The sequence below is a fragment of the Achroia grisella genome, unplaced genomic scaffold (genome assembly GCF_030625045.1).
Source record: "Achroia grisella isolate CSIRO2021 unplaced genomic scaffold, CSIRO_AGI_Agris_v1 utg524, whole genome shotgun sequence".
Classification (NCBI taxonomy): domain Eukaryota; kingdom Metazoa; phylum Arthropoda; class Insecta; order Lepidoptera; family Pyralidae; genus Achroia; species Achroia grisella.
The window spans coordinates 306999-322270 of NW_026712915.1; the positions used below are offsets into that span (position 1 = coordinate 306999).

Genomic DNA, 15272 nt, shown 5'->3' on the forward strand with positions numbered 1-15272 from the left:
ATGAAGCTGTGCAGCTGCGGTCATTAGAATAGTTCGAATAAAAACCCCATGCAGCCGTAGGATTAGGATGTCCTGTATTTTCACTGTCGTATCTCAACTGAAACTAATTTTACAAAGCTTCTTTGCGACTTAAGTACGGAGGTAGAGACAGAGGTAGTCCTACAGACAAAAGTAATGTACTAATAAATTCGTTTATATACATGGAGCGTATCTAATAAACAAAGTAACAGATGTTTTCGTAGAATTTTTTATTTAAATAAGACATAAAAGAATGACACAATGAAAAGTTTGTGTTGTCTATAGATTGTACATTTTAATGTATTATTGATAATAAAAAAACAAGTCAAATACAAAACTGTCTGTGTAAACACCATTGTCGCATGAGGAGTACCGCGAGCGCAGGCTCATGACGTTGATTACATGATGTTCATGATGCAGTTTATGTATGTATCATCATCAGGACCGTCAGCTTGTTCGTCATTCGGAGTCACCTAAAAAACCCACAAATTGTATTTGAATTTTTGAAGTATTACTTGAAGAAACTAATGAAGGAAATAGCTCCAAAGAATTGACGAAATCGTACAATATCTGCTGATAAACTATCTAAGTTTGTTAATAGTTTTGATGGTTTTATGAATAAAGGGTTTAATATATCACGCTTGGAAAAAACAGAATATTTCGACGTAAAAATCGTTAATTTTATACTAACCGTTGGATCTGTTTTCGAAGGCGCGGTTACAGTAAAAGTAAAAGTAAATTAACTGGTCACTTAACGTTTCACTGCGGGATATCATACGAATGCCGATCGGTGAATGTATCACAGTTCTAGCGTAGGTTCTCTGCTTGTGTGAAATTGCTATAGTGACTCTGTATGAAGTGAATATAATGATTTATGGTTGGGCCAAACAATCTTCCGAATTAAACGAAACTTTCTTTAGTATCTATAGCGAAATATGTATAAGTTTATGATTTATCTCATTATATTTTATTTGATAGTCATATTTTATAATAGTATAGATTTTTCTTCATATATTTGTTCTCATATGAAATTAATTTAAAAAATCTATTAAGTACTTAAGTTTTCAATCGAAGTTGCGAGCCATAATGGTAAGGGTAGATATGAAAAATTCAACGTACGTAGGTGATAAATAGGTTCTTATTATAACTGATTTAGACACTGTAAAGAAATGGATTGATCGAATGGATTTCAATTCAGGATTGATTCAGCTCATTGATTCAGGAATACTGTTACTAAGTCACGCATATTGTTACAAGTAGTTTTGCTTCCCATACCAATAGCAGCATTGAACTGTAACTGCAGGTACCTGCATTAATAATCGTCACTTTTACTTATTTCATTCATTGCCTTGCATGTGAATGTTTTACAAGTATATACAATTAGCTGTGTTTTAGAAAATAAATATATGTTCAAAATTTCAATATTCTACACCTAGAATGTTGACAGTGCGGTGATAGTCAGAAGCGACTGTTATAAGAATACACGTTAAGTTTAGGACTTCATTAAATCGGCGTGTACACGAATATAGCCACGCATTAGTGATGCCACTTCGAGAAAGTGATATAGTTCTAAATTGGACTACTACGGTTCGTGAACACGATAAGAATTAACGAGAAACACGTATTATTTACTTCACTGGAATGCTACTGAGTCTTTTCTGACGTATAAATGAGTGGATGTTCGAAGATTTTAACGAAATCCATAGTAAATGAGAAATAATTTTTATTAAAATCATTCAATTTTCTATCATTATTCAGTCAATTTGTTAAGACAGACCAATTTTGTTATACTTCAAGTTACTCTTCTGTTTAATATCCTTTAATATCTTATACCAGTAGACCCACTGTATTATGTCTACCAGTATTTTTTACACATTACATATCCGGTGTATATGTTAATTATTATTTAAATTTGCATTACCTATTTAGGAGTGAGTAACAATGTGATAGAGATGACTTGAACGTTCTGAATATTGTCAACAATTTTGTTTTTTTTAATGTTCTAATTTATTTTCTTATATTTTGTTTTAATTTGCTTAATTTCAAACAATGTTGACTTGAACTGAATTGGACTTATTTGTCTTGGATTTAAGGTAGATATTTTGAAACTACTTTTCTACTACAAGGAAGAACAAAACATCAAAACAGTTTGAGCGCAATTTAAATTCACATACGTGAGCCAGTGCATACAGATAATTTAACAAATTGATGTGAGAATTGAACCACGTAACTCATCTACTACAGAAGCACCGTGTTCAATTACTTCTAGATTCCCGCGAACGTTCTTTGCTATGCTATCTAATTTTACAGCAACCACTCTAAAATCCTTCTTATAGTTTTCGTATCGTACCTATAGCGTTGGATAAATCTATTAATTTAAACTTTAGATCTAGTGAATCTGAAAACATTAAAAGCCAACGGAACCTCTCTCTTACCTCTTCAAGATATCCCTTATTATTTTTTCCGTCTGAGCTACACTTTCCCCGTTTTTGAAACATTTTTCATTACAGCTCTGCTCCTATTGGTCTTAGCGTGATATTATATAGCCTATAGCCTTCCTCGATAATATTAGTATACATTATTCCATTTAGGGAAAAAACGTACTTGACTCTATACCTACACCCCAATGTTTATACCAATCTTGAGAATAAACGTATTGCTCATACGACTAAAACTGGTATCTTATAATTTATTTTTAGTGAACTAAAAGGCCAAGTTTATTAGTTTTTAGCTCAATTATATGTTTATCCAGCTACGTGTTATGGCTTATGGTTAATTCATTATTTACTCTTAGTTTCCTAGTAAATATTATAATTTCCTATGATTTTCATTGGCATGTATATAGCATAACGTATTGCTTATTTCTGCAGAGAGCAATTTTCTAGAGAAACAGCAATGTTCTTTGTTGGAAGGAGGAAATTCAGAGTAGCACTAGTATAAGCCAACTCCTCATTACGCAGAAATTATATTATTGATTTTGATTTATCAGATCATTTTGTATGCAGTTTAAGACCGCATAATATTCTTATACTAGTCATTTAAAACCGGTGACTCGCATAAGACGAAACGGTTACAATGAGTCACATCTCGTTCATATGGCTGGCTGATAAGCTTGATGTCATGCATTGGAAATGTGTTTGGAGTGTACTACTAAGCTATCCTTTAATAAAGTAATATCAGCGTATTTAAGGTGATATGGCTGCTTTTTCTTTTTATGTAATTAGAATAGGAAACAAGTTGACGACCCAACTAATAGTAAGCGGAAACCTATATACATGAACAGCACTACGACTGCAAGTTTACATGTGAGGTTCCGTGATAGCAATGTCATGCCTTCTATCCAGTGATTTCACCGCCTAATCTGACCTCAATATAGCTTACAAAGTAAATAGTTGGTGGATGAAATAAGTGAGACTGAAATGCCCACCAAGACCACTTTTTACAGTTTTATTCTACCTCTGGTGAATGAAAGAGCGATTTGTTTTTCAAATTATATCGTTAACGGTATCAGCGTTCGAGTTGTTAAGACTTTTAAATAACTCGTATTGAATCAAATTGAAAATGGTGTGAACATGAACATCGAGATAGTGATCAATTAGATCACCTTGTTATATCACCATGCTCTTATTAATAGACCAACCATATGGTATGACATATCAATATCAATGACATTCCCGGTGGTCTAGCGGTTTAGAACACATCCTTACTTGTTCGTGTGGCCGCGGGTTAGATTCCTCGCACGTACAAAATTTATATTAAAGAGTTCATCTGGTCTGGGTGTTTTCTAATTATATTTTGTATATATATACAAAAAATGTATCTATGTATTTATATCAGTTTTCTAGTACCCAATAAGCTCTGTTTAGCTTGTGACTAGATAGCGCATTGTGAATTGTTCCTAGATATTATGCACAATGCAAATGTCCCAAATGAGAATATCCTCATCACCTCGGCAGGTTTTTTATTTACGTTGAACGGAACTCGTGTTTCCGTCATTCGGTTGGCAATAAACAATTCTGTGAAATTGTTTTCCTCACTTGGCCGACATTGACCCGGTAAAGCAATGTGAACATGTGCCGAACTTATTATTGAAGTCGCTTTATCACCGAGGACGGCGACATTACCAAACTCGCTCAATGAATATTCAAAAAGGTCGTCTAGGACTTTCTTCAGAATTACTTGTAAGCGTTACTAATTTTGCATCGTGAATATATTATGTTTCAAACACACGCTAGGTTAAAATGAACGTTTAAAGAACACCTGATGCCAGGTTTAAAGGATCATGACAGATTAGTACGTAACATTTTGAAATTATCATAGTAACACCTAAAATTTCGACAACGTATAGGTTGTTAACATTTGCAGTTTATAGGATTTTTAGAAATGCTTTTCCCAACTGCTGCTCAGGAATATAGAATGTTGAAGTAAACAAAAAATATTTACATTTCACAACAAGTAACACGTAACACGATCTGGTTTTGCGAAAGTTAATATAAATGGTTTCAGAAAGTCTGCAAAAAATTTAATGTACATGAAAGAATATGTACTTAATCCGCGTTATACTCGTACTTTCAGATTTAAAACCTTCATCGAAGTTTAGTTTAAAGCAATTAATGGTATTCCTAATATTTATTTTGAATTTATTTTCATTTGTAATATATAATCAGTATAACCTAAAATTTAAAACAACTTAAACATGTTAATAAAGGAATGTTTTGTAGGTTATGCTAAACCGGATTTGGGCACGTCCACTCGTGTTTTTGGCTATCATGTGGTTTGTATTAACATTTTTATGATAAGATTATAAGAAGGTGAGATTATGAATATTGGCCGTAATATTATAATAATGTATTCACTATCCATTACAATGTTTTACCTTAGACGTTTCCGTGTCTAAAATATATTTACAAACGTACGTAATCCTTAACTGCTGTGTATCTCGGCGATCGAGCCCTGACCTATTCCTAGGATTCCTAGGATTAGAAATTAGGCTAGACGGAGTTACAAAGCTTACAGGTCCACTGACTAAAGTCGTATCTGTGAAATATCTGTTTCCTTAAGCCACTCGACAAATTCTCCGGTCAGCTTAGTGTGTTGTCCCTCTAAGGAGTTAATAAATGTTACATTGAATCCGATGTAGCAGATTTTACGTTAGACATTTGCGGACAGACAATTTACTTAAAAATTTAGCTTAGCTTAAATTTATTTAGCTTATTTTTACTTAGCTTAAATTTATTTTATTTAACTGTCGGAATGAATTGTATACACATAAATATTTGTCGATTTAAATTCTATCTCTATCCCTGCGTTATATCTTATAATTTTTATCTATAAGTTTTGAATTTCAATAAAATAAAATTAGCAGCAGAATCATATGATAATACCCTCAAATATCGTAGCGATTGAATTAATGACACATACATACCTGTCGATGATAATATTAATGATAACTATATAGATAAGAGTAATGTACGTATTTGGATTGATTAAAATTAAAACACATATTTTGAGGACTCTATCATATATAGAGTAAACGGAAAATATAAAATTAACTAATTACTAATTTATTATAACGATGCATATTATTGTTACCTCACCAAATTTAATCAATGTGATGTAGCGGTAACTTTTTCTGCGAAGTTGATCAAATTGGTCGGAGAAACGTAGGCCAGTGGAATGCTATGTTCACCACTAGGCCAATAGTTCATTGCCACTGACTGAGGAATTTTCATTATGTTTAATAGAAGTAGTATTTATTTAAATAAACTCAATTTTAAGCACTTTTGACTAGTTTCGTTCTGCCATCACATTAAAAATGCAGATTCAGTGAGATGTGAATGTGAGCGAGCAAAGAAATAATCTAGTATTCGACTTTTATACATTCTTCGGGCAGTGCGGCTAAGGCAATTTGTTCACTGGTGAGGTAATGGAGTGATTATTTTTAGGGTACGATGGGGCTGACATATACTTAGATGGTACAAAAGTCCCTAAATTTAAAAAGAAATTAAAAAAAAAATACTTTTATACTGGGCAAGCAAGTGCTAATTTGTTATATTAATCCAGGCTACTATAGTGGCCCATACTATAAATACCATATAGACTAACATACATATGAAATAATAATAAAATATAAATTGTGTGACGGCACTGACGACGGAAAACTGCCACTGTTCCACCGATACACCACTTCCTTCGGCTGGTAGTCCTCTTTCATTAAGGTGGGCAGCATGTTGGTAGGGACCCGCGCCACGAACGTTTCGAGACTCCAACTGCGTCAACCTCAATGTCAGATTACTCCTGATCCGTATATAGTCGATGGACCAGGACTCCTCTACGCCTATTATACTCTATTAGCTCTAAATAGATTGGATGAGGTCAAGGTCGTAATTTATATGTATATAAATATACTTAACGTAGATTGTGGGAAGTGGTCTCGCCTGAGCACTAATAGCTGTTACTGATAACACCATATCCACGTGTCCGCATGTAAACACGATCATCGGCACTATTGATAAACCTCGCCTGTTGAACGGGCCGTGTTGATAAACTATTGTAGTATTTGAACACATTTCGTGTTTACCATCCTAGCAGATTATGGCTTTAAATTACAGAAGAAATATGTGGTATTTTATTCACCTACTTGAGGTTTTAATATCCCCAGAAGCCAGAAGTTGGCACCGGTTGGCGGGAATATTTGAATTTGGAATTGGTTGAATGAATGAAATATCTGAAAATTCATACAAGGATACAAGATGTCAGAACACATCTCAATAAATTCTCTCCGTTTCATTGAACATTATAACACCTTTTTGAGCACTAAGTAATTTGTTATTTGCAGTATTGAGTGAATGATTGATTGATTGAAATGAACCTATACATTTTATTTTTATTAGATTGCAAATATCAAAATACCAAATATATGTCGCTTAAACGCACGTTCTATAATTATACAACTGTAATTCAAAATTTTTAAAAAAGCGTTGCCTTAGAAAGTAAACGGTCTTTAAGACAGAAGATTCTTCATGTCAGTTATTAGGAGATATATTTATTTCTTTCGTTTATATTGACAACTCAGTCCTTAAGAATAGCAACGCTTGACATGACAAAACCCATGACATAAGAACTTGATATTCATGGTGATGTCAATGTATATGTATGATTGCCTCTAATTTAATAAAAAATCTATTATAATATAACTATTTTAATTAAATTTTAATAGAAATACAAGAACGGTAATACGACAAATGAATGACAAACTAAAGTTCCCACATTACAGTGTGAGTCATAGGAAGCTGGCGTCACTGCTCAGTAGCGTACGTTATCACCAAAACCTACCATTTGGCGGATGCTTTGTACTGAAATACATGCAGAATTTTTTATCTCCATATAGTAATGACATAATCCGATACGTATAAATGTCGGTTTGGTCTTCAGATAATTAAATACATTTGCAAATGGATATTGCATAAAATGTTCTATAGCAATAGGTTAGAAGTGCGTGTGTTTTATGCATGAATGGAATGGTACGACTGTCTGTATTGAGGATATAGAATCAAGCTCGCGGGTAGACGGTTTCCGTAACCTGTAGACGCCTGAATCCAGTGGAGGATGATAGAATAACCATGAAAGTATGTAGGTTTGCTACCAACAAAACCAATATTCTAAATTACTAGCTATAACCCTTTTGCCATTCTGTAAAAAAAATAATTATACAAATGAATTTGCTAAAATAATTGATTAATTGGTCCCAGCATGTAAATGCTAAAAATAAAACAAATATAAAACTAGTTGAAACTAAACATAAATCGTTTCATTCAACCTCATGAAACCAGTTTGTTTCAACTCTTTGAAATCGTTTACCACATTTTATTAGGCTTCATAGTTTTTATTGGAAACGTTTGACAGTGCAATAAATTTCAAACTTGTGCTTCTGTAATAAGGTATATTTTCATATTGTATTCTCGTCATTTCGTATCTTAGGATTTAACAGTTTTCGGAACCGGCGTATATGCATACAACAGGTTATTATCGACACGGATTATTTAACATGACGTTTGAAAATATAGAAGACGTTTGCTACGCTTCATTTTATACCCATATGACAATAAAAAGTATCTTATGTTCAGTCTAATACCTCCAAGAACATGTGTACAAAATTACATGATGATCGGTTCAGTCGTTTTTGCGTGAAAGCATAACAAACATTCTTACTTTCACATTTATGATATTAGTAAGGGTACTTTTCTTACACGCGCAAAACTCGTCCGTTGCGTTTGCAAGCTGCTCATATAATGCCTTTTTTGTCGTAGTCACTGTTCATAGACCGCCATCTTGTGTCCCACTACTCTCGAGAAACCAGAATTGATAATAATCTTTAAAAAAAAATTGAAACAATACGAATTATTACTTCGTAGGACTTGGTTAGTTATCGGTATAGATTATCTGATGATTTATTTGAACCAACCAATTTCTTTGTTGTATTTTAAATGACAGTACATATAAGTACCTATTATATTTTTTATCTATTGAGTTATCGAGGTTCTAATTTTAATCGAGTGTTAACAACTCAAGTAACACTTGACTGATAAAAATATTTCGCGTTGCGACTATTTTTACGACGACTAAATTAGTTGCCTAATTTAGTCACGCAGGCTTTTTAAACTTGTAGGAACATTTCGGTTTGAAGCTTGATGCATGCCTGTAAGATTACTGTAGTATCTAGTATGTATAATAGCTTAGTTATTTTTCATGTAATTGTACAAGAATAGAATAGAAAATCATTTATTCAAATAAACTTCCATTGAAGCACTTTTGAATAGTCATCACATTTTTTTTCCAATCTATCCCTCTTTCGGAAAGCTGTCTCATCACAAGAAGAATGTGCAAGAAACTTGCGTATTGCTCTTTTAAAGAATTTTATTGTTACTTTACATTTTGAAGTTGATGTTTGAATTCAAAGAAAGTGATAACCGTCTACATGGACAACACTATGGACATCACATTATCATGCGACAACCGTGATAATGCTGATACGTTGCAATTTCGAAGAAATCTTATCCTGGAATTTAATTGTTTAATCTCACTCTACAACTGATACACATCTTATAAAGCAAGCTACTTTAGTCTTTAGAAATGGAAACGAATGACGTAGGCCACTGCATCGTGGTTCATGTAATAATAACCGTGGACAATTCGGGTGCTGCTTGTAGGGACTGGTCTGCTCTAATCACCTGATTTCCTCTTATTAATTGTTTAACCAGTTGGTTATGTATTCAATATTTTTTTCTTTTTGAGTATTTAATTGAATTAGTGCTAATTGTTTGTTAAATTGTAAGTAAGAATAGATTATTTAAAAGAGCAACACAAGTTTCTTGCTTGTTCTTCTTGTGATGAGACAGCTTTCCGAATGAGCGGTAGATTAAAAAAAAACTGTTATGACTATTGAAAAGTGCTTAAATTAAGTTTATTCGAATAAATGATTTTCTATTTTTTTTTTTTTTAGAATACGTCAGATATATATTTTTGTAATAATAATATATACCATCTAGTCCCAAACCAGAGCTTGTGTTATACTGATATGAATACTCAGAGTACAAACAAACCAAACACATGAATACAAATGTTTGCACCGTGCGAGGAATTGAACTCGCGACTATTGGAAGTAAAAATAATTATAATTTATATTTTATTATTGTTTCTTATGTATGCTAGTCTATTAGCAATTTATAATATGGGCCATGTAGCTTCAATTAAATAAATAAATTTAAGTAATATTTGCAACTTGCCATTATGTGGTCCATCAGATTGTTGGTCATTAAATTCTGTAAAAAAAACACAGATTATCAATTGTCTATTTTTAGTGTAATTTATTCGTAAAGCCCCTATTCCAATATACGTATAGAATGTATCGTAAAATTATATAGAAACGTCATTTTGTATCACTAGTGTTAATATAATCAACCGCTTGTTATTTATTAGGAATCCACGGTACTGTATGTAGACAGCTTATTAGCAAATGAGTCAACACTAAGGAATTCCATTCACTCACCTGTATGAGTTAAAGGACATAGTGATTTAGTTGATTCACTATCAAACCTCAGGCTTTTTTATAATGAATCAACAGTAATAATCGTTTACTAGTCATGTACATAGTAATCACTGACATCACAAAATACGGTCTCGTTGATCTAGCGGTTTAACATACTGCCTTAACGATGATTGCGGGTTTGATTCCACGGACAGTGCAGATATTTATAATCATGAGTATGATTGTTTGTATCGGTATGGGTGTTTTCTATGTATATTATGTATCTATTTACAATAAAAAAGTATTTATATCGGTTGTCTAGTATCCATAATACAAGATTTATTTGATTGGGACTAGACAGAGTTGTCTGTATTGTTCAGGGATAATATTGTGACAGTTTTTTATGATTTGTCATTAACGAAACTTTTTTATTAATTTATTAATATGCATTGGTGCCTCGTCTGCACCAAGGATAAACGCTAGCAGGGCATCTGTTGAGAATAAAGTTAAATCAGTTAGGCCATCGCATTTAAAAATGCGCGTTAGGGCCGCGAAAGATTCCTCGCACATTCCCTTTACTTAGACAAAAGGTTAAGGGAAGGAACACCTTTTCATCAGGTTTTTAGCCGGACCGGGCGGGTCTCAATGAGGATTTTTCCCAAGTTAAAAAAACCCGTCTAAGTGAATTCACCAGGAATTAGCACCTTAGGCGCCATGTGCATCTTTTTGTCACACAGTGTCTGGAACACTGTGTATTCAACAGTATACACAATACAATATCTTTCTACTTAGTAAACGCGCTGTGTATCCTTTAGGAACACGTTCTCTGTACATATTATGACTATTATGGCCACCTCCGAGCACTAAGGTTATATGAAAAGGTGATTGATGATTGATCAATAAATAATTCGATGCGTAAGACTTTAGTGAATAATTTTATTGTTTACTACCTTTCCCGCGACTTCGTCCGCGTGGAATTTCACTTTATTTTTCTAAAATAAAGGATTTTTTCTGAAATTTAAGTAGCCTAAGTTATTATATCAGCTGCCAGTCAAAGTCCCGTCAAAATCGGTCCACCAATTTCAGAGATTAGCCGGAACAAACAGACAGACAAAAGTTGTAAAAAATGTTATATTGGTAGGTAGTAGGTACCATGCATGTATATGAATATACACATTCATATACATGTAGTAAAAAACGGTTATTTCAATATTACAAACAGACACTCCAATTTTATTTATATATATAGATCACGTCCTATATATTTCCGAGGATGTCTGTATTTATACAATATTCTGGTCGATGATACCGCGAAATGATTGCTCATTACCTCCCACCTATTGATGAGATCATTGTACTAAAGGCTGACACTGACGATGAATCCAGATACATGCCGTGCATATGCGTAATTAGGCATATTTTTTAAAAACTGGACCTATTTTGATTGTTTAACTTACTAGATAACTCTACTCGCTCTGGCTTCGCAAGGGTGTACATGTATTATATATATATATAAACCTTCCTCTAGAATCACTCTATCTATTAAAAAAAACCGCTTCAAACTCCGTTGCGTAGTTTTAAAGATTTAAGCATACACAGGGACAGACAGCGACAGCGACTTTGTTTTATACTATGTAATGATAATATATATATTTTATTACTATTATATACGCGAAAGTTTGTAAGTATGGATGGATGTTTGTTACTCTTTCACGCAAAAACTACTGAACGGACTTTGATGAAACTTTACAGTAATATAGCCTATACATCAGAATAACATATAGGCTGTAAAGTACTACTCTCACTTGATTATTTAGAGGTTTATTATCAGATTTTGAAGGCAAGTCTCCGAAACCGTTGTTGAAAAATGAAAGGAATATTTATGTAAAAGTGTGTAAAGTATAATAATAATAGTATACAGTTAGATCTCTCTGCCTACCCCTAATAGGACACGGCCTAAAGATGTATATAGAAAAATTGGATACGCTCGGTTAAAAATCTTGTACCCACACTTGTAATATTTCTGTCGACACTTGAGACCCTTCCATTAGTTTACGTTTCCACTAACTTAGATTTAAGTTAAGGCTAAAATCAGTCTACGTCCCGACTCCGCGTCGACTGGACGCGTTTGTAGCGCACTACCAATAAACTTAATAATGTCTAATGAATAGTACAAACATTTTACCGGTATATCTACATACTACAATAAATAATATATTATGTAGCGCCACCTCATCACAACATATATAACGCTACAATGATGAGGTTAATCACGGCGCTACAATCTTATCGGCGTCCGTTTGTACAGCATCAGTGCCAGGCTTTACTTGCAATAATTCGACAATATACATAGTTAGCATAATACAATTATAGTTAGTGGGAGTATTTTAATGCTTTATTATTATTCCACACTAGTTTTTACCCGTGACTCCATCCGCGACCGGGATATAAAGTAGTCCTGATGCAACACAACAATGACCCTACTCGCATTTCGCTGAGTATATTTGAATACAATATAATAGAGGTACAACCTACGTCGTCTATTGGTTTAATTTAGTTTGCTGTAGGTGTTCTCTATCACCGTAGAGTTAGACACATTGAAACAAATTTTTTAATTCACCTATTTTGACTTTTTATTGTGGTTGCTGCGAACTATTTTTTATACCCTTTTTATTACTTATGTTTTTTGTAATACTATATTGTTTTTATATAACATAAGTCAATTACACAATATTTTACGACTATACCGGTGCCGTTCTCTTTGCTCGTCTTCTTGGTCTCCATCCTTCACAGTGGTATATATCTTAAACAAACCAAATTAACAATATTACTGCTTGCATAAAGAATGAATGCATAGCGATTTCTATGTTGATCGTCACATGCCTCTTTCTCGTTAATGTGTATTTATTTAGAACAACACTTATTTAATAGAGTAAGTAACACGCAAGTTTCTTGCTCATTCTTCTTGTAATGAGTCTGCGTTCCGAGTGAGTTGTAGAATCAAAAATATATGACTATTCAAAAGTTGCTTATATTAAGTTTATTTATTTGAATAAATATTATTTATTTTCTTTAAATAAAATACTATATCTATAAACTTGTAGTCTGCCAGCGGATTTGTCCATATAACCATGATTAACAAAGAGAAAGCGTAGCTTATGTTCTTTCTAAATTCATTCTAGATTAATCCTAATTGCTATGTGTGTAGACGTGAAAATGCAGCAAACACATTCATTTTTTCGTTTATAATATTATTGTAGTTAGTCATACATAATGAAGATTACGATCTTTTTTCCTTTTATGACGAGTTCAGAAGTATAGATAGATAGATATTGATATCAGTTGTAGTTACCTAAATTATATTTCTTTGTTTAATGCAAACAGTATAGTATATATTTATTTGCTAAGTTCCCGATAGTTTGGCAGAAAATAAAAAAGGTAATAAGTTGTATCTAAGAATCAGCTACATCATTACAGCTCTCAAAAAAAAGACACATAATCGGTCCATTCATTTAGGAGCTACGATGCAATAGACAGATAGGTCAGGATTTTAAATTATTAAAATTTAATAATGAATCTGTTATTTTGTAAACATGTTGTACAAGCTTATTTGAAAAGAATAAGAGCTGAGCTTCTCGTCAGTTCTTCTCAACTCGAAAGCACTCCGAACTGACGGTAGATTTTGGCATATCATAAGAGTCTGTAATAGACCTACATGAATAAAGATGTTTTAATTTGATTTGATCTTAAAACGACCCTGTGTATTTCATCATTATGTAGTTACTTTCCAAACGCAACTTAGAATATTTAATGTAGTTTTGAAACAATTCTACGTGCCATTACATCGAATGGAAATGAAATGGAAAGTCTCCACGGTGGAGGACAAACATACACACCGATGTCCGTCGATAAGTATCCAACTCACACGTGAATAAATAAGTAATCAAGACAAGTGTTAATAAATTTATGTATCATAAAAAATAATGTAACCAGCTTTGATTCTTTTTGCTTTTATTTATTTACTAGCTGTGCCCGCTGTGACCCGCGTGAAATTAATAGCCTATTTGTTATTCTGTAAGCTATATTACTGTAAAGTTTCATCACAATCCGTTCAGTAGTTTTTGCGTGAGAGTAACAGACATCCATCATCACGAACTTTAGCCTTTATAATATTATTGATAATAAAATTAAAATCAAATATTATCAGCGTTGATTTCTTTTGCCTTTTTTTATTTATTTAGACTTTGCAAAGTACATACTTACCACCATTCGGTATTATCTACCAGGCAACCTTGGATGGTGCAGAGAATAATAGTTGGCGGTTCAAATATAAATAAATAATAAAATGGACAATACACATGTATATATGTATGAGTAAATAACTACATATTTATACACATACATAAACCACACATAAATACATATCTAACAATCTTTTGCTTTTGATTTTCGTATGTGATCATTTGTTGACCAATATTTTGCAAATAAATAATTTATTTTAATTTCATTATTGCAAACATGAATATAGATTTCAAATATTATATAGTTTTCAATACGTTTTTATCTTCCGTTATAAGTGGTTTCAGTTATCTGTCGTGAAATATTTACGTTAGTTTCCGTTGTGATATCAAAATTCTTACTGTATTGCGACAATGTCTTGATTGTACGTGGCAGGGACAGTTTTACGAACTATTTTAATGCAGTAGGCCGTAGCTGGACCTCACAACTACACTGGACGACAATGAGGGCAAATACTGAAGGCACTCCAAACCTGCGGCTGCTAAAATCGGCTCTTGTCTGACAATCAGGATATTTTAGTTTGTGGAAAACAGCTAGAGATTCCAACCTTACCTCGATGGAGCAGGGAATCGATCTGAGTGAATAATAGTCTGAGATAAGAGAGAAGTAAACGGCCACTGATATGGAGCATACGTTTTACGATTTCATAATTAGGTAGTCATATTAAATATTCCATTAAAATTTTAGAAGAATAAACAATAACCTTTATCGGAAAAGTTAAGCAATCGGTTAGTGACAGAAAGTTTTTGATTTGTAATCATCATTATTCTCTCTGTTTTCTAAGTTCACCAAAATTTTTCACAACCACTAAGGTGACAACACAATCTATAAATTCCTAAAATTAGTGGCAAGCATTGCGTCACGGATTCACGTACTGTAGGAAATAATCGAAATCTATACTTATCATACCTGTAGATAAAATTAATGA

The 15272-nt window shown here is 32.9% G+C and overlaps 1 protein-coding gene across 1 annotated transcript in view; it reads left to right on the forward strand.

Moving 5' to 3' along the window:
* LOC131847365 (moesin/ezrin/radixin homolog 1) overlaps positions 1 to 15272 on the forward strand; it is a 47595-nt gene that overhangs the window by 11936 nt on the left and 20387 nt on the right. The gene's annotated exons all lie outside the window — the stretch shown is intronic.